The sequence below is a fragment of the Malurus melanocephalus genome, unplaced genomic scaffold (genome assembly GCF_030028575.1).
Source record: "Malurus melanocephalus ecotype Western Australia unplaced genomic scaffold, MMel_1.1 scaffold_114, whole genome shotgun sequence".
Taxonomy (NCBI): Eukaryota; Metazoa; Chordata; class Aves; order Passeriformes; family Maluridae; genus Malurus; species Malurus melanocephalus.
The window spans coordinates 1,386,497-1,409,222 of record NW_026623346.1 but is presented as its reverse complement, the minus strand read 5'-3'; the positions used below and the strand labels follow the sequence as shown (position 1 = coordinate 1,409,222).

The 22,726-nt window shown below is 41.5% G+C and overlaps 1 protein-coding gene across 7 annotated transcripts in view; it reads left to right on the top strand.

Moving 5' to 3' along the window:
• Positions 1 to 22,726, top strand: part of DENND2B (DENN domain containing 2B) — a 160,086-nt gene that overhangs the window by 25,832 nt on the left and 111,528 nt on the right. For 3 of the 7 annotated variants that reach the window (XM_057369704.1, XM_057369699.1, XM_057369702.1), the window contains one exon: positions 18,563 to 18,651. The gene's annotated coding sequence lies outside the window, so the exon portion shown is untranslated. Of the gene's footprint in view, positions 1 to 2,896; positions 2,928 to 18,562; positions 18,652 to 19,040; positions 19,192 to 19,230; positions 19,303 to 22,726 lie in introns of those variants that run through there. The other 4 variants (XM_057369700.1, XM_057369701.1, XM_057369703.1 and 1 more) reach the window with 3 other exon arrangements.

Below are 22,726 nucleotides of genomic sequence, written 5' to 3'. Positions count from 1 at the left end.
AAAAAAAAAAAAAAAAAGTCTCTAGAAATTGTATCTTGGTTTGCCGGTTTCATATAGTATAGGGTGCTGCTATGAAGGTGCCTATATAACTCGTAGCATTTTGACAAAAATGCAGATTTGAAGTCTGCCTGTGTAATTTCTCTGTTGATCATATGCTGCATTTTTGGCTTGTATTAGTTTGGCACATCACTGGGCTACTTTGCAGAACGCGTAATAACTTCTGAGGTTCATACAGTGCGCCTGGYTCTTGGTGAATGTTCGAAGTGGAAACCAACTCTCTTGGATTTTTCTGCCTGTACCTATGAACAGGAAAGAGAGAAAAAAACCTTTTTTGTTTGTTTTGTTTGAAAGGATGATATGTAAAGAGAAGTGAATCTCTGAGAGCAAAAATAAAACAGCTCCAAAATGAGACTCCAGTTTTCTTCCAGTGCCTCCAGCCTGAGCTCCCAACAGGCAGAGTGTAAGRCAAGGCCAGAGTGTTCCTTGGGATTGCTGCATATCTTGAGGAAAACTCTCTGTTGCAGTTCTGATTTTGCTGTGGGGCTGTAAGGATGCTCCCTGCCATATTGCATTTAGTGCAAGTGGCAGAAGCTTTGGCAAATTTGTTTCTGTGGGAACAACAAACTTATTTCAAGATTCTGTTTTTACCTCAGGCTAGCTAGGAAAGTGTAGATGGCTAAGAACCTTGCTAAGTGTGAATAATTGAATTTATCCATCAGACATTTTTGTGAGCAGGAAATTGCATGTTTCTGTGATGCAGTATTTCTATTTGAAGAAAGATAATTGTTTGCAAAGATGCCTTTCCTGTTCATACATCTGATTGTATAAGCAGGGATGTTTTGAACTCTGTCTGAACCAGATAGGTATCTTACCCTGGAATTAATCACCAGGAAAACCAGTGACCCAGTTTCCCAAACCTGCTCTGATACAGTTTAGTTGATGCTTCTTCATATTTTTCCATGGGTCAAACTCAAAGTGCCGAATCCCTTTAGAAAAGGTGTTCTGGTATTTCTCCTTCCTCCAAAATTTGCCTTTAATGCCAACCCTTGGCTATCATGTGATGCTTTTCCTAATCATCCCCCTCCAGGGTCTGTTAGGCCAGGGAGGATGACCAGCAAATGGAAACAATGGTGGCACTGACAGAAGCATGGCACTTTCAGGGAGCAGAGAGCAAGGGCTGAGCCATGAGAGAGGATGAGCCAGGAGCTGAGGGTGACCACAGCACGGTAAGACAATGCTATCACTGACCACAGCCAAGTTCCACAGTGCCCAAGTAGGACCAGGCTGGTGACAGTGACAGATTTCACTGGTAGCTCAGTGATCACTGTGCAGATGCAGAGGGAAGAGATGGGACCAAGTTAAATTTATGCAGTGAGTCAGGACCAGCAAGGACAGGGCTGGGGATGGGCGAATCTGCAGTATGGCTGAGACTGGGCTTTTGGTTTCTTGGGCAGTGTCTTTGTGGGTGCAAGTCCCAGGTCTTGCTGGACAGGACATTTGAAGGCTGTTGGTGCACTTGGGGCCCTGACAGCTGCTCTGATGTGGGCCAAGCACTGACGTAATTAATGGCACATGTTATTTACTATGTAAGAAATTCCGGGCCCTGTGAGACAGCTCAGTGATGAAAGCGCTACTGAGTGTGAGTAAAGAGCAGTAGGGCTTCCTTTCTGGAGGCCAAATGGTGAGTTACGAGTCTACCCCAGGCCAAAGCAAGGAAGAGTCCAACATTTCCCTTCCTGAGGCGCAGACTGAGAAAGTGGTTGAGTCTTGACAGCTGGAGTTCCTCCCTGTTGATGTCCCCTGCAGTCCCAGGGTAAAGCTGAGGTTGGCTGTTGCATGCCAAAGAGAGGGACATTTCTGTATTAATGAAGAGTTTGGATGAATGTAAGTTTTGGAAAAGGAAAAAAAAGTTTTATTATTCTAATTTCTAGCTAAGACCCTTCATGGCCATTTTCTGTCTCACTTTTCTTTGTGTTGGTGAGAAGAAAATGAACACAGTGAATAAGGCCTGCCTTGAGGACTTGTGGAAAAAGCTGGCTGAGCAGGTCACTCTCCTGGCCTTGMAGCGGTAAGGTAGTGACTCAACACTTGCCTAAAAATATTCAGTGCCATTCTGATATTCTTTAAAATGAAGGAATGCAGGTCTGGCACAAAGCTTGAAGAAGTCTGTGGAAAAGCCCGTTGACTTCAGTGGTCTTGAGAATGAAGCTGCACAAGGTTTGCAAAGAACTGGTGCCAGATGCGCTTCCCACCCACAGCTCAGGCAATGAACATGTGTGCACAAGGTTGATGCAATTATGAGAGAGTTCAAAGGGAGCTCTACATCCGAGGAGAAATATTTGCAGGCTGATCTGTGACTCAGCACTCAATGCACTTCCACACAGCAGCCATCCATAGCAAGGGGCCTTCCTAAAGAAAGGGACATTAGACTCACCCTGTCCCCCAGGGCTGAGTTGTACACGTTTTCTGGGAGATGAATTTACTGCTTGTGGGGTTCACAAAATAAGCATGCAGGAAAGTCCTGCAGCTTGCTTGCTTGCAGTTTGATCTGTAAGARAGGTTTGTGGTAGCGTGTGTTTTTGCAGTCAACACAGATATTTTTGGGGAGTGAGGCTAAAGTGTAGCCAGCACATAATGATTCATGTGGAAACGGTAATTGCAGGAGTTGCTGTGGAGGGGTTGACAAGTAGAGCTAGTGAATGAGATGATGATGTACTTAACCATCAATGCATCTTGAGATAAGCCTGATGTGCAGATGAATATGCTGATATTTATTCCAGGAAAATATGAGAAAATTAAATGGTGTGAAACCTCCTGCCCTGGGTTGGTGGATCTCATGTAATTTGTTCTTGTTTTCCATCTCCAGAAGTGCCATTCTTTGGGTATGATTCCCTCTGGTGGGGCAGGGAAGAGCTGATCTTCATTAGGTACGATGTGGTGGGTTTTATCACATCCTGAATCCCTGTAGGGACACTACAGTTGTATCACACCCCAAAAGTGGTGGCCGCATGCTGCAAGAAGTGGTTGTCAGCTTTCACACAGAGAGAAAAAGCTATAATCAAAACACCAAAAATATCTGTCATTTGTGTCATTAAAGGTAGCATTGCTCACATTGGGTCAGGATGTGCTGATCTAATCTTCCAATATTCATATTCCAGACTGGTTGATTTCTCTCCTCTTCATCTTTACCCATTCTGTAAGGCTGCCATGTGTGGTCCAGGTGCTGCTGTGTTTTGCTGGCAAGGGAAGCAGTTCTTGTTTGCTCTGTATGCAATTACAGTGACTAAGGAATTTTAAAGTAAGGTCTAGAAGTGTTGTCACAGCGTGCTCTTACCCAATGTTATTGTATGGGAAATGGTGGTAAATGCGAAAGAAAAAAATCAACGACTTTTCTTCCTTGTTCTTGTCAACTCTGCCAATTTTAATATAGGATTTTTTTTTTTTTGTATTTGGGTTTTTTCTACCTTCTTTTAAAGCCAGAGTTCCTGGGGCTAAGAAACTATCCGAAATCTTGACCCTCTCTTGCTTTTATAGCTACATGGGAAAGTTTTGAAACCTGAGTCCCAGAGGCTTGAGATCTGTAAACCTAGGAGGTGTTCCACTTTTATTTATTCCTAAAATTTTGTGATTTGTTTAGGTCTTCTCYGACCAACTTGAGGATTTATTTCAAGGCATAAAGTACTTGAACCCAGTAGTATGAACTTCTTCTTTTCACTGTTCACTTGCTATGTGGTGTTGGAAGGAGAGCAGGAGATAAATCTGTGACTCAGCCCTTCTCCTGGCGAGCTGAGGCATGACAGGAGAAAATAGTGTCTACCTGGAGTGGTCAGTGGTTGTGTTCACTGAAGGGAAAGGAACTAGAGCTTGCTCAGGGTTGGAATGAAGGGAGAACTTCCATTATGCTTCACACAGCTGAGTATTGGTAAGGGATAGACAAAGCCACGCTTTGAACTTATTTACAACACAGTTACTTCCCTACTGATGTCACTGAAAATATGTTTAATTGCTGTAACCTCTAAGCATGGCCAAAGGTCAATGAGAAGAGAATCTGGAGAATTACTCCAGAATTCCAGCTCTACGTAAATAAACAAATATTTTGGTAAATCCCTGAGAATGGAAGCTGGGGCCATGGCATGAAAAGCAAACCCATCATCAAAAATAGAGTTGTTGTTGTTTGTTTTGCATTTGATTTTATTAGCAGACCAAATTTTCCAAGCAGCAGGATTGCATGTACTGTATGCAATTTATCTAAGTGTGCTTTCTCTAGAAAGTTGGGGGAAGTGGAATAGGAGGAAAGGAATAACTTTTCAGAGGCATTCTCCTACTGCTTTTGTCTTTCATTTAAAAAGAGATGCTAACTCATAAGCTAGAAGTTTTCTAGTGCATCAGGATATCACAGCTTTATGGTTATGCTTTCCACTTTGCTCATGTTCCAGGAACTGCACTGAAGATTGCAGTGGAGGTGAGCTTGGCTGTTTGATTAGGGCTGCTTGCACCCTTCTCTTGTAACACCTGGTTTTCAGAGCAGAGCTTTGCAGGAAATCAGATGTGATKGTGCATTGAGACTTTGTATCTTCCTGTCAGCCTTACAGATGAGGCTAATTTGCTTCAAAAGTTTTTAATTGGGAGCAAAGCATTTTGACGTTTCATTTTCAGGCCCTTTGAAGGTTTGTTTGGTCCTTGGCACCTTTCACTGTCTATCCAGTCTTATAGGGTAGAATGCAAAAAGGTTGAAAGCAGTGAACTRTTGAAAAAAATAATCTAATCCTCTGCCTCCAAAACTCTTCCAGGATTTGAAGTTCCATAGAAACTTGCCTGTTGATTCTGGCAGCATGGCATGTGGGAGGAAGATCTTAAAATCAACAATAACCAAATTGAGTGGGGAGTAGTTAGGCACAGGTTTTTAGGTCTCCTGTTATTTGACTGCATCGTTATGACTTTAAAACAGGGTCCTGTGTATATTTAAATAGCTATATGCTCCTGGTCAGCCCTGGAGCCCATGACTGGTTTGGTATCTGCATTTTTGTGGACACATTAAGGACAGGAATAATCATTCACCTTTAACTGTCTGTGGATAGTTCCTTATCAGTTTTTTCAGCTCCTGACTAGCAGGTGCAAACAGGTACTTGTTCATCTAAAACTCTGGCTAAATGAATTGTGCCTTCAAAACTACATACCCCACTTAATGAAGCAGCCTCTACTTGGTAGGTGCTGTGCCTTTGTAGAGGACTAGCACGATTTACCTTGTATTACCTTAAATTTACAGGGTTAAACCTGTATTGCTAATATGTACTTGCTTTGTTTTATACAGCTTTTACAGAGCATTATATTTTTCCTTGATGGTCTCATTGTGCAGATAGTAGTCACAGCTTTATAGAGCATCAGAGGAGCATTAGTCACTGCAAATRGTAGCAGTCTGGTTATTATAAACTGCACCTTTATGATAACCCATGTATTAGGTAAACAAGTGTTATAATCCTGCACTGAGGCATTGAGATTTCCATATGACTTTGGGTAGGTCAGTAGTACCATCTTAAAATGAAAGGGTTTGAAAGGTCTTAATCTATCCATACTGTCACTGGCTGATTCCTGGTCCTGAGCTTGCCTGCAGGTGATCTTCCTAAGTGCGGACTGCAGAATCTTTTTCTTCTGACATCTACCAATTTTTATTTTGAGGAAAAAAGGCAGAAAATCAGGACAGTTAAAAATAAGTTAAATATAGCATTGTCAGGAACCAGAATGGTTTTATGTTGCCAGAGGAGAGTCATGCTTCACATGTGAATGATCTTCCTTTGACCCAAACTTAAACCATGAGTTCGGGGAACAGCCGTTTTTAGAATTGGTTAGGTCTGTAATTCACTGTGTGAATAACAGGATGGTCTGAAAGAGAAAACAAAGATCTGTACTGCTCAAGAATGAACAGARTAACGACAAATTCTCTTGGGTTTTCTTGTTATTACTTGTGTGTTTTTGGCTTGGGTTTTATTATTTTTTCGTGGAGCAGAATTGGTGGAGTTTCAGAAATACTCTAAATCAGTGCAAACCATTTCCTATTGTGGCTGGCAGTTGTTCTCTGTGTTTCAGATGAAGGGCACAGCAATACTTATGAAACAATTTCTTGCAAAGAACAGATGAATCTGAGGTTATGATTAATGAGGTTATGGAGAATGCACCCCCATAAATTACTGCATTATTATTTATCAAGAATACTTTTGTAGTCTGTCACTGAAACAACTSTTGAGTGGGATTCTGCATTCCATGCTTGAAAAAGGCCCCAGCTTCACTAGATACTTGAGCATGTACTTGAAAGCTGAGAATTGACTTCAGCAATTTGCCTAAGGGCTGACTCAGGTTCCATGCTGGCCCAGAAGGCTACTCTCACAGCAGCTCTCATGTGGTGTTTCCTCTGGTAAGAGTAGACAGCAATATTTGTGTACTTCCTGTGTTTGTGAAATATAATGATCACTCCTACTCCTTTTGCAATGTGAAGAAAAAGCTTGTTGCCTGGCTGGCTCAGTGGGGAAGTGGGTGTTGATCTGGAGTGAGTTGTTCAGTGTGGTGGTGTTGATCTGGAGTGAGTTGGGCTGTGAGCTGCTCACCTGTTGTCAGATAGGGTGTTGCCGTGTGCATGACATGGGGCAAAATTGACACAGAGCAAGCAACTGATGTTAATAGGTGTAGCTGCTTCCCATTAAGGATGGGGAGCTAAATAAAAAGATACGATGATTGCTTGGATTGACTAATGCTCTGGATGTTCCATGCCATCATCCTGAGTCCTGTGGCATGTGACTAGTCCAAAGCCTGCTAGGCAGTCTGTGGCAAGGGTGATATGCCTTAGTCATGATGTCTCACCCTTAACAGGATGAGATGTGCTATTATTGTGCTGGATATGGATATTCCCACAATGATTTTATTCCTCCCCCCCCCCCCCCCATGTTGTTTTATAGTGTTTTCTTTTAAGAGGGAACACACTAAATTATTTTCARCGAATTGGTAATGAATTGACATAGCAGAAAATTAGTTACTGTGTCAGGTAGGAAGCTGGTGATGGTTGGGTCTGTGCAGTTTTCAGGTAGGAGATTCACTGTAATCTAATGAGCATAGGCTGGCTCAGTTTTTGTACAGATTGCTGGGAGATCAAATTCACCATGCTTCACATGTTTGCTCCTTTGGAGTGCTAAAGTGAAGACAGTTCAATGCTGAAATAATAAAGAGAGAAGAAGTCTGACAGCCATTTTGTCATTTTTGGCAAAAGTAAATAATGAGTTTGCAGAGCTATACAGCCCTGCCTTTGTGTTTGGAGAGTGCGCATGATTTACTGCAGGAATCAGTTTTGCATAGCATAGCTGTGCCGATTCAGCAGGACCTACCATTATCTTGTCATGTTTTTTAGCAAATTGCCTTTTACAAGGCAACAATTCAAAAACATGAAAGAGAAATGTGCTGAGCAACCCATCCCTTCTTGTCCCCCCATCCAGTGTGTGCTGGCAAATCTGCCACAGTTGCACCAATGGGCATGATGATGCTCAGCTCCCTCACTCGCTTGCACACTTTGGGCGTTCCGTGTGTGTGAGCTGGTGTGGGTCTTGATTTTATTATTGTGTTCTCAAGCTCCCAAGTTGCTGACTTTTCAGATAAATGCAACGGTTCACACATGGCTTTGTGTCCCGCTTTGCTTTACAGACTTAATAGGATTTTAGTGGTACAGCAGAAGTAACAAAAGCACTGTTAGTGACATTTTGTAAACCTCACTGCTTTTCAGCTCTGCTCACCCACAGCTTGCAGTCTCCCTTGGACAGAGAAAAATGGCCAGAAGCCAGCAAGGTTCCTGGGCTTGTCCTGGCTAGCACTGCCTTTCCCTGCCTTTGAAGGCAGAATATGGAGCTAGAGGCACTGCTGGTCTGACCCAGAAGGGCATTTTTGGTGTTTTGAAAGTACATCTCTATTCCAGTCTTAACACAAAAATAGCTGTGGATACAGTATTTCTGTGTTCTCATATGTTTGGCAAATGTGCATGGATTTGTTTTATTTTTAAGGGGTTAATTTAAAATGTGTAAAATTTTGCTGTGTTCTGGGAATTTGGGAAATTCAGCCCTGTCTGTGCCTCAGCAAATGGCTTCTATTTAGTAACAGCCATCTCTCAGTGCTAATGTACAAAGATATCTCAGAGAGCTTATCCGTGGATGTGCCTGAGGGTGAATAAAGAAAAAAAAAGTAAGACTGAGAGAAGGGGAAGGAGATGGGAGAAGGAACATACTTTCTTTGTGCAGGTTTTCTCAATGGATAATGCATAGGGAGGGTAGGAGCGGAGCTGATCCAAGGGCACTCTAAGATAAAAAAAAATCGCTTGTTTAGCTAACCAGGATGGAAATGACAGCCCTACGCGTCCTTCTATCTTACTCTTCTGAGAACGAACCAAAGCTCAAGCAGCACTGTTCATGTTTAAGGCAGGACTGTGCCTAGCTTCTTCTCCCCTTCGGTTTGGAGATGACACTGCAGGGCTAGTGGTGTATTCCCTCCAGCTCCTGAGCACAGCAGCTTCTGTCTGGAAGCTGATGACACCGCCATCTCCTCATGTTTTGACAGGTTCTCTGGCACCAGTGTGTGTCACCACGCTCCATGAACCTGCTCCACAAACCAGCTCTTAAGCCACTGTGGTCATTTACTTGAAGACATGGCTATTTCTTCAATAGAATTTTCCTCTGTAGAAAGTACTTGTTTCCTTTCTTTTCTTCTGCAGAAAGTATTTACTACTCAAAAGATCTGTTTTGAACATTAGCCAGACGCACCAGAGTTGCCAGTGAGGGAGACCCGTCCTGCAGCAACAGGTTTTGGATCACGCTGCAGTCCATCACTTGTGTAGATTTTGCTTCCTCTCTCAAGTAATGTCTTAAAATCCTTTGAATGACTCACTCAATAGGAAAAACTCTACTCTGTACTAATGGTTAATGGGTCTTCCTAGCAGATGTAAAATGCAGTGAAACATATACAGTTTCTTTACTTTTAAGAGGAACAGATATTTAATAAGCAGCTATAAATCTCTTGGGAATGTACAGACATAGTCAAATAGCAAACTTCTGCCAGATTTTTTCATTGACTAGACTTATAGCCTATGAGTCATAGCAGTCTGCTCCACTCTCCACCTCAAATGCCTGTTGTTGTTTTGGCTTTTAAAGGTGCTCTGTGCTGCACATGGATTTTTTTATCACCTTCTCCTGTTAATGGGTTTGCTCTTTCATCCAGGAGACAGCTTTCAGGCAGTTGACTCTTATTCTCTGTGTGTGCATGACAGTGCATGATGTTTCTTTTCCATTCCCTAGCTCAGCATGTGATTTTAAATTTGTATAAGGAAAATGTTTTTGAGGGTTGTATTAATGCAGCCTAATAGTGGGAATCCAGTTAAATTAAAAGAGATATAGCCAGTCTCTTCTTAATGTAGTAATGCTTTCCTTCGAGCAGTCTGTGGCCATCTTATGAAGGTTAATAAATTTATTGCAATGGTATTTTTAATAGATTCAGTTTCTATCAGCTCTTTAGAGATAAGGGAACTGGCAGAAAGCAGAGGATTGTTTCGGTTGCCTATGTTTCATGCTGAATTGCAGGCAATKTTTTTTTTTTTCTAAAGTATTAAGATACCATCACAAAAGGATGTAAAATGACACTGTGTTTTACAAACATCTTCTGCATTGTGCTGTTCTGCTGGCTTTCTATGAGTGTTTGAGATACCTAGGAATGAAGGCTGCAAGCTCTTGTTTTATTTCACAGTTGGTTCACAAGCTGTGTGAGTTATACTTGGTAGCCACTCTAGAGGAGGAGAGGAATTAGAATGACTAAAATTTGCTCCAGGTCACATGCAGGTAAACCAGACATAAAACAAGTGATAAGACACAGAACTTTGTGTGGAATATTCAGCCACTGTGGAGATTTTTGCAAGACAGGTGTAGTGCAGCTTATTTTGAATGTAGCTGATAGAGAGGATTAAAAAAAATTACCCACAGCATAGGCTTTTTGTTTCTTTCTTTCTTTTTTATCTCACAGTGTAACTACTTACTGTTTTAGAATGTGACCAGATAMAAAAATCTAAGAAAAATGGTGCAAAATTGCAACTTCGTCAGAATAAACAGGCTGTAAAAATTAGGTTCTAATTCTTTCAGGCTCAGGACTGCATTTGCATTCCTTTGCTCTCTGGGAAAATTCTTATTTCAGAGGTAAGGATGATGAGGGAACGGTGTTCATGTTTAGCCTTTTTCAGGCTGGAGGGAGTACCAAAAATGCATAGGCGTGAAGCAGGTTAAGGAAGTGGAAACATCTTTAGAAGTTATTTAATGTACAGAATTGTGTAATGTGACCCAAAATAGATGTTGTTTGAAGTTCATGGTGGGATTACAATTTACTGCATCATTCCAACACACTAGAAAGCCAAAGCGGCCTTGTGTTACTAGGCAGAGAAGGCTATTCAAGATGTCATACCTGCATGGTGTCAAAAGCAAGAACAACCTTTGACTCTTCTGACTCCTTGTTAGGCCCCTCCACACAGCACAGAAGAAGGAGTAGAGGTTTCCAACACCATGTATATGTGCAAAATAGCCCTTTCAGCTCTTTCTGGCAAACTGAGAGCGTTGCTTTATGCTTGCAGTAAGCACAGAGCTCTCATGTTTACTGATGGGACTTTCACACATCAGGAAATCAGAAAACTGGAGACATAATCAGCGTGTCTATTCTTGAATGGGGAATTTTCCCCAGAGCAGGTTGTGATGCGTGCTCCTAGTGATTTGCATCTTACAGTTCAGACTTTCCATGAGCTGCTTCCAGCACTGTAGGCATTAACTTGTGTTTGCAGTGAACACACAAACACACCCAGCTGCAAGGGTAACAGCCATAGCTTACATGTTTAGATCTTGGCATAACTCTGTGGGATTGACTGAGAATGCCCAGTTCCTTTGGAAGCCTGGCCCGGCCAGGGGGTGTAGGTGGAGATGTCAGTGTAGCRTTCAGTGCTACCTCAGGTTAGGAGTTAGCTAGAAATTGAGGCTTTTAAGAGAGTTTTTTCTCTCCCTTCTTCACGGGCAGCAAGGTCTTTTGCAAACTTTCTGGTGTGTGGTCTTTGCACACTGAACAGCTTGTGTTGTGGGATTTCATATCACTTGCATAGTATGAACAGCAAGCAGCAGCAGTTCCAGGGAGTGAGTTGAGTTGTCCATACCCTTAAAACAATGTACATGGCAATGGGGAGCATCATGTGACTACATGGACCTTATCCAGGGTTTCAAAGGGAAAATATCTGTAACAGTGTTCTGGCCTATGTAAACTGTATAGTTTTCCCAGACTTGGAAGAAAAGCACTGGTACTTTCCCAAGTTCCGCCCTTTTCAGTGTGATGTGGAAAAAAAAAAAGGTTGATTCTCGCTTTCCTCTTGTCTCTAAAATGAGAATTAATTTAATGAAAATAAGAAATTATGCTTTTTCATGGCAAGAGGCAAAATCTTATCTCTGAGCCATTTGTTTTAATGAGAAGGAAGCAGAAGGTGTATTCCTTTCCTTAAGTAATAATCTCTGTTGTCAGTGGTGAAGAAAAGATAGGGGTGTGCATGTGATTCTAAGTAGCCTAAATGTGGATATTGGGACAGTCCATTCTTGGATGTGGGGCTATTTTCAGACACATCCCCCAGCACTGGTTGGAAGAATGCACAGAATCGAAGTAGAAGGAATGACCTTTGTTTTTGAGGCATTCATCTGGAGCTTGGGTGCTGGGAGCTGGATTTCCAGCCCTGGGACTGACTTCCTCTGTGGTCTGCAGAGTGTTGCTCGAGGAATATGTGTGCAGCACAAGGGAGCTCAGCACAAAGAGCCCTGGAGTTGACTCCAGGAGGTCTGAACCACCCTACATTGCAATGGGATGCTGTGTGGAGCCACAGCCCACTTCCCAGAAAATATAGCTGCACTAGTTCAAGCACTGCTTTGTGCTGTTGGGGCTGTGTTGCTTCCAGCTCTGGAGTTAGGAAGATTGTGGCTTATTTGGACAGCTCTGTACCACACTCCATTGGTAAATCCAGAAAGCACTGAGGTGCTGAGAAACAAACACAGATTTCATAAGATGTTTTTGAACTGTCTGCATGGTCTGCTTTTGGATTTCTACTATTTTGCACAAGCTCGTCCTAGTTACCCCACTGTCACTGACACTCATTCCTTCTGCGGCACTGGAAACCAACAAGAAAAAGCTGCTTCCCATGCCCAAATTATTTTCCAGAAGGCCCCAACTTTGACCGACCTCAGCTGCCTTTCAGGTTCTAACTCTGACCTTGGGGGAGGCAGCAGAGCCTGGTGCTCAGAACAGTATTGGTCACACACAGCTTCAAAGAGCCACTGTGCAGACTTGCACACAAAACCATTGAACTTCTCTTTTCCAAGCAGCCACACTGGAGTGACATTCACTGAGCTTTGCTAAGCACCCTGAGGGCCTTGAATAAAAGGATCTGTGCATATTCAAAGCAATATTATGTTTATCTGTTCTATCCAAAGTAGAGAAGAAAATGCTCTGTTGTCTGTGGCTTAAATCTGCCTGCTATGATGTTTATGACAGTGCAAAAGACAAACTCATCGTATGCCTCAGAAAACACATGCAGCCACTGGTTTTGATTTCAATGGGGTAAAGGTGATGGGAGTAGTGCTGGGTCAGTGCTTGCACTATCCTTCCTCCCCAGAGATGAGAAGTGAGGCCCACAGGCATCCCCCCAGCATGTTAGCAGCAGTTCACAGGGTCTCCAGGCCAGCTTGGAGGTTCAAGTCATGACTAAAATAAGGGAAGCCAAYTGTGCTAGCACACGGAGAAGTCATTGCCTTTTGTCCAAATGAACATCAGGCTGACACATTATTCTTGGAGTCTCTTGGCTCCTAGCATTTGGAAGATAAGATCTATCCAGTCAGAGGAGGTTGTATAAACTTCCTGTGAACTTTCATAGTTGATGATCAAAAGGAATCACAAAACATGTTGTCATTATTTATCTATTTATTTATCTGTTTAGAATTTCAAAGAGTGTACAGTGGTATTGCTYGAGATTCTTTTTTTTTCTCATGTAAACAAGGTGATATACTGGATGCACAGCCTTAGGCACACCATTTCCATTTTGAGTTTGAATTAAGAGCCCTTTTGCTCTGGAAAGCATCTTTGCTGGGGGAAAAAATTGCAAAAAATGTAGCCACCACCCATATTCTGCTTCAGAAGCCATTCCTGCAATACTATCTGCCCTTGTGTTCCTTGCTTTGCTGTAAGATTCTCTTCCCTTTGTTAGCTTTATAGCCATTAYATCAATAGAGATGGCTCCCGACAGTATCTTTTTCTTGGTCTTACTACCTGGATGCAAGTACAGGAAGGGCTACTTTGACAACAATTTGAAAAGTTCCCCTTCAGGTAGGGATTTGGCTTATATGATCTTTATTCCGTGATTTATATGCTCTGAGGATTCAGTCTCTCTGTTCCCATTAAGTCAAAACTTTGCAGCAGTTACTCAGATTCACACAAGATTTAGTCCTCCCAGTGYTATGTTCTTGTGTATTCTGCTTCAGTGCAATTCCAGGTGTGAGGGGATCTGTTTTTTGAATTATCCTCTAGTCCCACATGTAGCATCTTGTGTCACAGGATGTGCACTGTGAACAGAGGCAACAGAAACTTGTCCTTTCACTGTTACTTGAAAGAAACTGAGGTCTCACATTCATGTAGGGTTCAATCAGAAATCCTGTGGAATTTCAAGCAACTCTGACATCTCTCCTTATATGGTTAGTTCCCAAAGAAAACCTGCTTGTCTCATTTGCCCATCTTCTTGGGACATAAATACACCCTTGATGGGGATATACAGGTAGGACAAATAACTTCTCCCTGGGGACTTTTCCCCCTTGATAAGTTTTGGACCTACAGCTTCCTATCCCTCCTTTTTGGACACACCTGGGATGTAGCTTAGCCATGCAAGGAAGGGTGTTGACTGGAAGGAAGATGGGTTTCAGACAGGGAGAGTTAAGGAGCAGAAGGACTTATTTACATGAGCTTCCCACCTTTTGGTTATCCCTCTGGCTTGGCTTGTGCCTTGGCATGGTGCCATCTGACACAGTTTGCATTGCTGGGATGTTGAGGGCTGGCTGAATTGGCTGCCTGGGCCCAGAGCCAGTTTGTATGGCTTGTTTGGCTTTGTACTGCTTTTCTAGCAGGGTGAGCTGTAATATGTGTCTCCTGTCATGAATCAGACCATAGGTATAGTTAATTCTCAAACCAGGCATTAGCATGAGTTAATTCCACACTGTTCAGGTTTAAAGTCCTTTTATTAAGGAATTATTCAGCTTATTGCTCAGCAAATTTTCAACATCATTAGTAGGTTTAGCATGGGGATCGTGTCCCAGTATGACCAAACTGTGTCTTAAAGCTTTAATTGTCAAATAAAAACTCTTTCCATCTCTCTTTTCTAAAATACACAGTATTACTAAACCACCACTTTGGTAAAATGTTGTAGCACGTGTTTGGTGTATTTTTAAGTTCTTTTGAAGTCAATGTTTAAGTGCTTTGCTGAATCAGGTCCTAAAACAATAACAACCACAAAGTTAAGCCACTTGATTTCTGAATGAGTATTTGCACAGGAATTGAATGTGTGTCAGCTTCTTGTAATGACCCCCAGGTACAGACCTCCCTTTAGTCTCAGTGGATTAGAAACTTTTTCAAATTGCTGTCTTGCACACAGTTGCAATGTCAGGGTCAAACTCAAGAATGGCAGGCTCTCATTTGCAGAATAAGATCAAACTGAAATGGGATACAAGGCCATAAAGGGATTGGCAGCATCTCAAAGGGAGCGCAGCTATGATTAGTCATTTCCTATATACATACTGTATAAATACTGTGGATATGCATACAAAATTTTTTTTTCTGTGTTAGTGAAACCAGCACTGAGCTGCAAATTTGATCCTTGCTGGGCTATTTAGGAGGTCATGGAAACCTAATTCTCTTGTTAGAAGAGAGTTGTGGGTATACCATAAGTATCAGATCTGAAAGGGGGAACAAGTCCATAGCTGATTGATCCTAGTCCTTCACTTGTGCAGTCCCCTCTCAGCTGTGGAGCTCATATGTTGAGTCAACTCCTTTGTTATTGTTTGCAAGGCTACGATGTCATTTTGTGCCACTTACTTTGATGCCACTATCCTGGCAAAACATGCAGTAAGACAAAATTGGAGTTAACATGCCACTGAAGGCAGTGGAAGGTTTAATCACTTCAGCAGAATGATGTGATTTGTGGTCAGAGGTGTTATCTTGTGCCACTTGCTTTAATGTTGTGTTCTTATACCGTCATGTTGGAGTGTTAACAATGAGCACCAGTGCTGTGCACTGTTAGTTTAAAGAACTCGCTGGTGCTATGGGACTGCTTCAGAGTGGATGGTGGCTGCTGCCCTGCCTGTCATCACTTTGTCCYACCTGATAGTCCACAGAATTCCCTATGCAAAAGTATCAAGTGCTGGGTCTCTATAAAAGGAGCAAAGAACACAATTTTTGTAGTGCATGTGTGCTTTACATTAGGAGCTGGCTCAGGCTTTTCCTCTTATTTCCAAACCTCTGCAAGTCACTGCCTGGTGATGAAGAAGTGCTGCTCCCAAGCTCCCTGCCTCTCCCAGTGAGGTCAGCAGGAGCTGCAGGCACTTGCAGCAGTATTGGGTTAAAAACATACTGGGACAGATTAATTGAGTTTTACTTTTTGTTGTTGAGTCTTAAAGAATTTCTAAGAAATATGTTTTTTGAGGTCACTGGAAAGACGGTCTGTAAATGTGTAGAGATGACACAAGAAGAAGAGCAATCTTCAATGGGAAAGGGGCAAAAGCCCTTGTGAAGGGCAGAAAGGTATTTGAGGAGGGGAGAAATGCTAAGTAGCTTTAGTAGAGTATTTTTTTATCTAAAAACAATCCAAAGGAAAATGTTACTGAAGTAGGAGCAGTGATTAATTTGAATTTATACCTACCAGAGATTTGTGCTGCTATTGTGGCTGGCTTAGTCTGTAGCTTACCTCTGGTTCTGTCTTTTTAAGTCCCATAGTTGATGTGTTTTCATATACTGAAAGTGATAAAATTTCATGAGGAACAAGCCTGATTTTTGTTTCCTCTCCTTTTGCTGCTGATGGCCTCTTGGAAAGCATTCAGTAAAGAATTTCGCAGCTTGCACAGAGGGCAACTCAAGTTTCCCTTCCTGGACTTCAGGCAGAGACCCCAGGTGTGCCTCGTAAGGACTCCTGCTGTGCACTCGCCCTGCTCAGGGCATGCCCACTCCTGCACCTCACGTGGCTGCTGCATCCCGGGGCCAGGAGCGTAGGAAGGAATGTGTTCAACCAGTTAGAAACGGGAAATGTATCAGAAATATAGCCTAAGCATCAGCTGTTTGTGAGTAATGGATTGTCTGTCTCTTGCAGAAGGTGAAGGTACACACTTTRATGCCGTTTGATGGCAGTGTAGCCATGATGATGCAATTATTGTAATAACATGTTCTCTGTTTATGATTTCAAACTCTGTCCCAATCACAAATTGTKTTCTGAGGTATTGATGTACTCAAATGAAAGCCCAGTCAGAAAAAAGTAAAATGTGGGAATGGCTCTTGTTTCACTGGCATGATTTTATGCTACAAATGTCTCATTTTGGCAACGTATTGATTCAGGGTATATTCATGAGGCTTAGAATAGAAATGTGCTTGTAAGGGGGCTTCTGTGATAGTCACCTGCCTAAGACCAAACCTTGGGTCATAGTTTTACTGCTGTGCCTTGTACCTGCATATTAGTGTATGCATAATATATATTAATGACTTCTTTTGCTTTGCTTGGAATTTTAAAGTGTAACTGAGTGCATATGTAACAGACCGAGCATTTTCAGTTATTTATGAATGCCAGCTTGTCTGCTTCCCCAGATCCTTGCTGTATATGCAGATATTGTCACTGAATGAAGTGCCACAGAGCCTTGCCATGAGCGCTCGAGCGGGATGTGATGCAGATGGTTGGTACATACTCCCATGTTGCCCGTAATGGAGCCAATTGCAGAGCTGAGCGTGGTCAGCTATTTCATTTGTCCATTGATCAGTTCCTAGTGTGTTCTTTTATTACTTCTGTGTCTTTGAACAGTCACTCTGCAGTGAGTGTAAAAACATTACTTTYTTGGGAGGAGTTAGCAGTTTCCCTCTTTCCCCCATCACTCTGCTGAAACTGTGCCCACATGCAGCATGTGATGACTTTASCTCAGTCATATACCGAAGGAAACCTTTCAGAACAAAACCAGGTCATAATTTCTTTTATATTTGGCTCTCATGGCTCTGGCTGGGCTTCAGGGGTGCATTCTTAAGGGAATTTAGTGTGAAACTGCAAACTTTGCATGTGGCATATTTATATCTAGGGACTACTTGATGTGAYTTCATTTCAGCATCTTCTGGATCCTTGACAGCTTAAATAGTTATCTTGTTTGTTATCTACCTATGAGTAGTCTTGTATGCAGTTTTTGGTAACAGTGTAAAGTATGCCTCATGTATATGCKTTTGTGTGATGTTTTTGTTGGTCAGAGAGGTGCTTTAAGTGTGCAATCTGCTGAGAGCTCTGTCACTCACAAAACAGAGTTTTCTGAAGTACAGGAAATGATATGCTCTGATGTAGTTTATATCTAATAATGACTATATGGAGAGACAGGTGCTCCTATGAGACATCTTGACTATCTCACACAACCAGAAGAGTAATATATTGGAACTGTTTAATCTCCTCGTGTATAAACCTAGTTATGTTGATTATATCATCTACATATTCTTGTTTTCRGCCCCCTAAATAACATATAAAGGATTTAATATGCTAATTTTGGCTTTTAAATGTAGGGGTGGAATATCATAGCAGCATAATGAAGTGGTTGATAAAWAAAGAGGAAATTTATTTCCTACTTAGCATGTCATAGGCAGCTTTACAATTTTCTGCCCACTAGAGGGACTGCTACTTATACTGCTCATTGCAGAGCTGAGTCATGACATYTCTTCAGTATATTTTATCAAGTTTTAAAACTTTGAATGATGACTGATTACATCCACTGAAGAGTAAGTCTGCTAGGTATTTCTCAAAGTGTAAAAACTTTGGGCACAGTACTCTTATTCTGAGTCCAAATACTTTTTTTACTGAGTTTTCTTACTAAACGTYCTTTCTTTTTTTTATAAAGTATTTTCTATTCTCTTGATTTATCAGTCCAGAATTTCCTATATGATGTTGGTGGGGATTAATTTAAGGGTTTTTTGTCGAGGAAAAAATGTTGTGTGTCTTTATTTATGTTTGGAGTAAGTTTTGTCTTGCAACCATGGTGCCAGTGAATATGGTAAACTAATAATTTCTTGTGTTCACAAACGTCACTGAAATGGGTTTCTCCTTTAACTGGGAGATAGCAAGTTTTGGGCAAGAGACACAAACTCATAGTCAGTATGTGGAAACTTCCAGATGTATCTGTGTGTTCTTGTTTAGCTGGAATTTTTTTCCTCTTTGTTTGTTTSAGTTGCATGTTCCTGACCTGCTCAATTTTCTTCTCAATTACAGAAACATGAAAGAATACAGGAAGTCCTGCATGACCTTGATGAATACCTGTGCTAATTAAGTCACTGGCTCAGGACTGGGAGAACAGCAAGGTAAGCAGTCAGGCCATGCCAGCAGCATTTCTTGTAATCTGCATGATTGTATTTCAACAAAACTTTAGTGCTTTCAGATATCAAATTCATAACAAGGCGGGCAAAGACAAATAGCCTGCAGGTTTGAATGCAATAGATTTACTTTTAGTTCAAAGCTTTGGTGAACAAACATCTCTGTTTTCCCTTCTGGGGGAAAAATATACAAGTTCTGTGATTGTTTTGTCTTTTTTAGAAGTCAATATCTCTAATTTCCACAATCAATTCCTGACCAAAGCTCAGCTTCCTGGGCTGACTGACTCTGGGGAGGGGCTGGAGGAGGGGTGGAATGTTTCAAAACTTAGCTGATGAAAAGGCACGCTGTTTTGTGGATGCCTCCCAGAATTGTTTAAATCTCTGTGTGTGTATGTGCGCGCTTATGAAAAGGGAGGGGGGAGAGATCTCCATGACAACTGGCCTGGCCTGTCTGTGTTCTCTGCAATCATTTTAGCTGGAATCAGTGCTGCGAGAGGTCATATGAAGGAGTTATGGGAAGCACAGCAGGTATTAGATACTAAATGACTGGTTTTTTGATTGCCTCAGATAATAACAGAGTTTTGTCTGGGAAATACAAATCTGAGAATGGAGTGGAAAGGGATATGCTCCAAATTTCAGGTAACAAAAATTGCCTTTTAAATGTTACGTCCTCCCATTGTAAACTTTGATTTTTGGTTTTTTAGTTTTTTAACTGGTGGTGGTGTTTACTCCCAGCTGAGAGTGTCTGAGCGAGCTTGGATTCCCTAACTCTGGGGRATGATGTCATGTGGCAACAGTTGGATTCTATTAGCCAGGGAAAGGGAAACATCCTGCATTTTTTGTTTTTGGGGTGGGGGGGAAGGGAGTAACTTTGGCTCTTTGTTGAATCTCATGCGAAGAAGTGTTCAAAAAATAGTTTTTAACAAATTGATGCACAGAAAATATTATTTAGGACCTAGACAGCACCAGACTTTAAACCCACTGCAGTGATTACTCCTATAAGCAAGAAAATTATTATGGAAGTGTTACAGAAATTAGAAGACTTGTCTTTGGTGTTGGGTGCTTCTTTATTCATCTTTAATGAGAAAATTAATTAAACTATAATTAAGCATAGGATTTAGAGTCCTCATGCACTTGGGATCCTTCAGTAACTGGAGAATGTTCTACTAAAGTGTTTGTTCTGGGTTGGGCTCTCTCTCAAATGGCTGCTCATGAATAGATGATGCTGGCAGCATTGTTCTTAATAAGGTTTTCAGTCCTAGACAGTGTATTTTGCAGCTGTAAACCAGACTTTTTGGGAGAAGACAGTGGGGAAAAAAGTAGAAAACTYCTAATTTCAGCAATTTGAAAGGGACTTTTCCTTCCAGCTTTCCTTTTGCTAAGTGCTGTATTAAACACTCAACACTAGGGTAACATGCATAGCATTTTAAGCAGAAAAATACCTAATGATGAGTGTACAACTGCTATATCCTAATGAAAAGACTTAAAATTTTGATGTAATCCTCCTTTGCCAAACGTCACAAAACCACATTTTACCAGCAACCGTGATGAATATATTAGGTCATTATCGTGCTGTTAAAATTCTGCTTTGGAGATGCTCATTTCTACTTTTATGCTGCTTTGTTCCTTTCTGTGCATTTCAGGCATGATCCAAAGCTTGCTGGAGTCCATGGGAATTTTCCCGTCAACTTCATAGGGCTTGGGATCAGCCTCTGCCTGAGAACTTCAAAGCCTCTGTGTCAGTCTTTTGACTGCAGGACCAGGCCACAAGCTTTGCCTTTTCTTTCTTGAACTTTCCAAACAGAAGGTCTTTTGTGTTGCTCCAAACAATGCCAGGCACTGCTGACTGGCTTCAGCATGGCTGCTAATAACACACACTGGAGATAATGGTGATGCTGATCTCCACTTTCTCCTCGTATCTTCCTAGAGGGGAAAGTGCAATGAATGGAAATSAGACCCTTCTATCCCACCTCCCCTCCTCACAAATGGCTGTTGTTTGAGTGTGCATGTGTCTGTGTGTGCAAATTGTTCCATGATTAAAGGGCTGTGCTTCAGGGAGGAGTTCCAGGGAGACTTTAGGGAAAAAGTGCTGTCATGACTGGGACCTACCCTAGAGCGCTCACACGGGAGGAGCAGGCTGTGCTGGAGCAGAACTGACAGCTGTCATCTTCAAACTGAGGGCTCATCAGCACTGCCTAAYACTTTGTGTTCACCTCTTGCCTACCAGCTTGCTCCCATAAATAAAATATTACTGTTGGTAAATATTGATAACATCGTTTGGAAAAATTATTTTTTTTGTCTCTTTGCTGGCTAGTACCAGTTTCATAAGAAATCCTTGTGTCAGTTTTGACTAGAGATGCAATATCTGTGGAACTGGTGTGCTAATTTGAACCATCTCTCTCCTTAAAAAAGAACGTTTTGATGGTTTACCCAGTTTAAGGCACATTTGCAGGAAAATGCTATTAATCCCTGAAATTTCTAAGACAGACAAATCTAATGGTTTTCAGTGTTAGAACCACAGCTTTTAAGTACTTACATTTTACAGATGATAATCTTGGGAATCCTGAGAGAACTCTGCAAGGTGTTGCCAACTGGCCATTGCAAAGGCAACAGTGGGGTTTTGGTGTGTATCTGTTTGCTGYAATGCAGCAGGAAGCCTAGTGAATTCTCTCCCAGAGTTTCTGGCTGAGTGGCATTTGCCTTAATGGTCTGTGATGTAGCATTTGCATGTTACTTTAAAAAGTGATACAAGGCATAATTCCTTTGGTTCTTTAAGATAATTTCCATATGCTCTAGCATTCTGAATGGTCTCAAATGAAGTTTTCATATGTTATGCTATGTATRCCTTAAAAATAGGAAATAATAATAAAAAAATACAATATACTTATAATTACAATGGTAACAAGATTGACACATTGCTTTTTCATCTGTTGATTGAGTAAGCAATTCAAGAAGGTTGCTGGTATAGCTGGCAAGGCAGATGGAGCTCTTGCAGGAGTCTTTGCAGGTGTAACAGCTCTGTGCTCAGCACAGCACCTCTGGACAGGTTCTTAGCTCAGCATGTACAGCTTGCTGTAGTTGTCATCTATAAGTGCATTAATTTTGTATTTCAAAGACAGTTGCTTTGTGTTGTTCTGATATAAAACTCCTCACTGCTTCCATGTGTCCACCATGTTTCTRCCAGTGGCTGTATATCTATATTCTGTCTGTGGATACTCAGTGGCTCTGGGTTTTCCAGAGACATTGCTGTGGTTCTTTGATGGGATTAATTGCTTTCTGTCACATTGTACTTAGAAGCAAAGTGAAGAGACACAGTAGAAACCTTTTTTGTTCTTTCTTCTTGGCTGTCTACTGAATAATATTTGTGTTCTCAGGTGTATAGTGTTTTAATTGCTTGTTTTATCTTCCATAAGATCCCATCGTGTAATTTCTTGTACACCCTCTATACACAGGTTAACAGCAGATGTTTTTGTTGTCTGTTGAGGTGAATTCCAGATTAATTGCTTCCCTGACATATTTGCCTTTATTACTTAGAAATGCACTGCTTTATGAATGAGCTGAGGCTATCTAGAAGCCTAGGACTGACTTTGTCTGTACCGTTCAATACTAGTTTCTACTCTTGTTCTTTTCTCTAAATAACTAGAATCCTTCCTGTTTTTCTTGTTAGGGAAAGTCTGTGAGGCATTGGAAAAACTCTGTAGTTTTCTCTGTTTCAGCTGTTTTCTTTGAAGGCTGATCTTCAGAGCACCTGATGCTGTGGATAGGTGTACCATTAAATTCTTGCACATGAGATTGGTATTCTTCATCTATAACCTTATGCCCACTAGAGGTAAAATTAATTGATTGAAAACAACCATGCTGCATGTAGAGCTGCTCATAAGGATGCTCATATCTCTCCTGATTTTCTATAGGTTAATATCAATTCCAGCAGTATGAACAGCGAGTTCTCAGTTGTCTCCTCTTGTGATGTTTTCTGGTCATAGCAACTGAGTGTCTTCCCAAGGTGTAAAATGTGACACACAAAAAGATCAGTTCTGTGCAGCTCACACTGGATATGGGTATG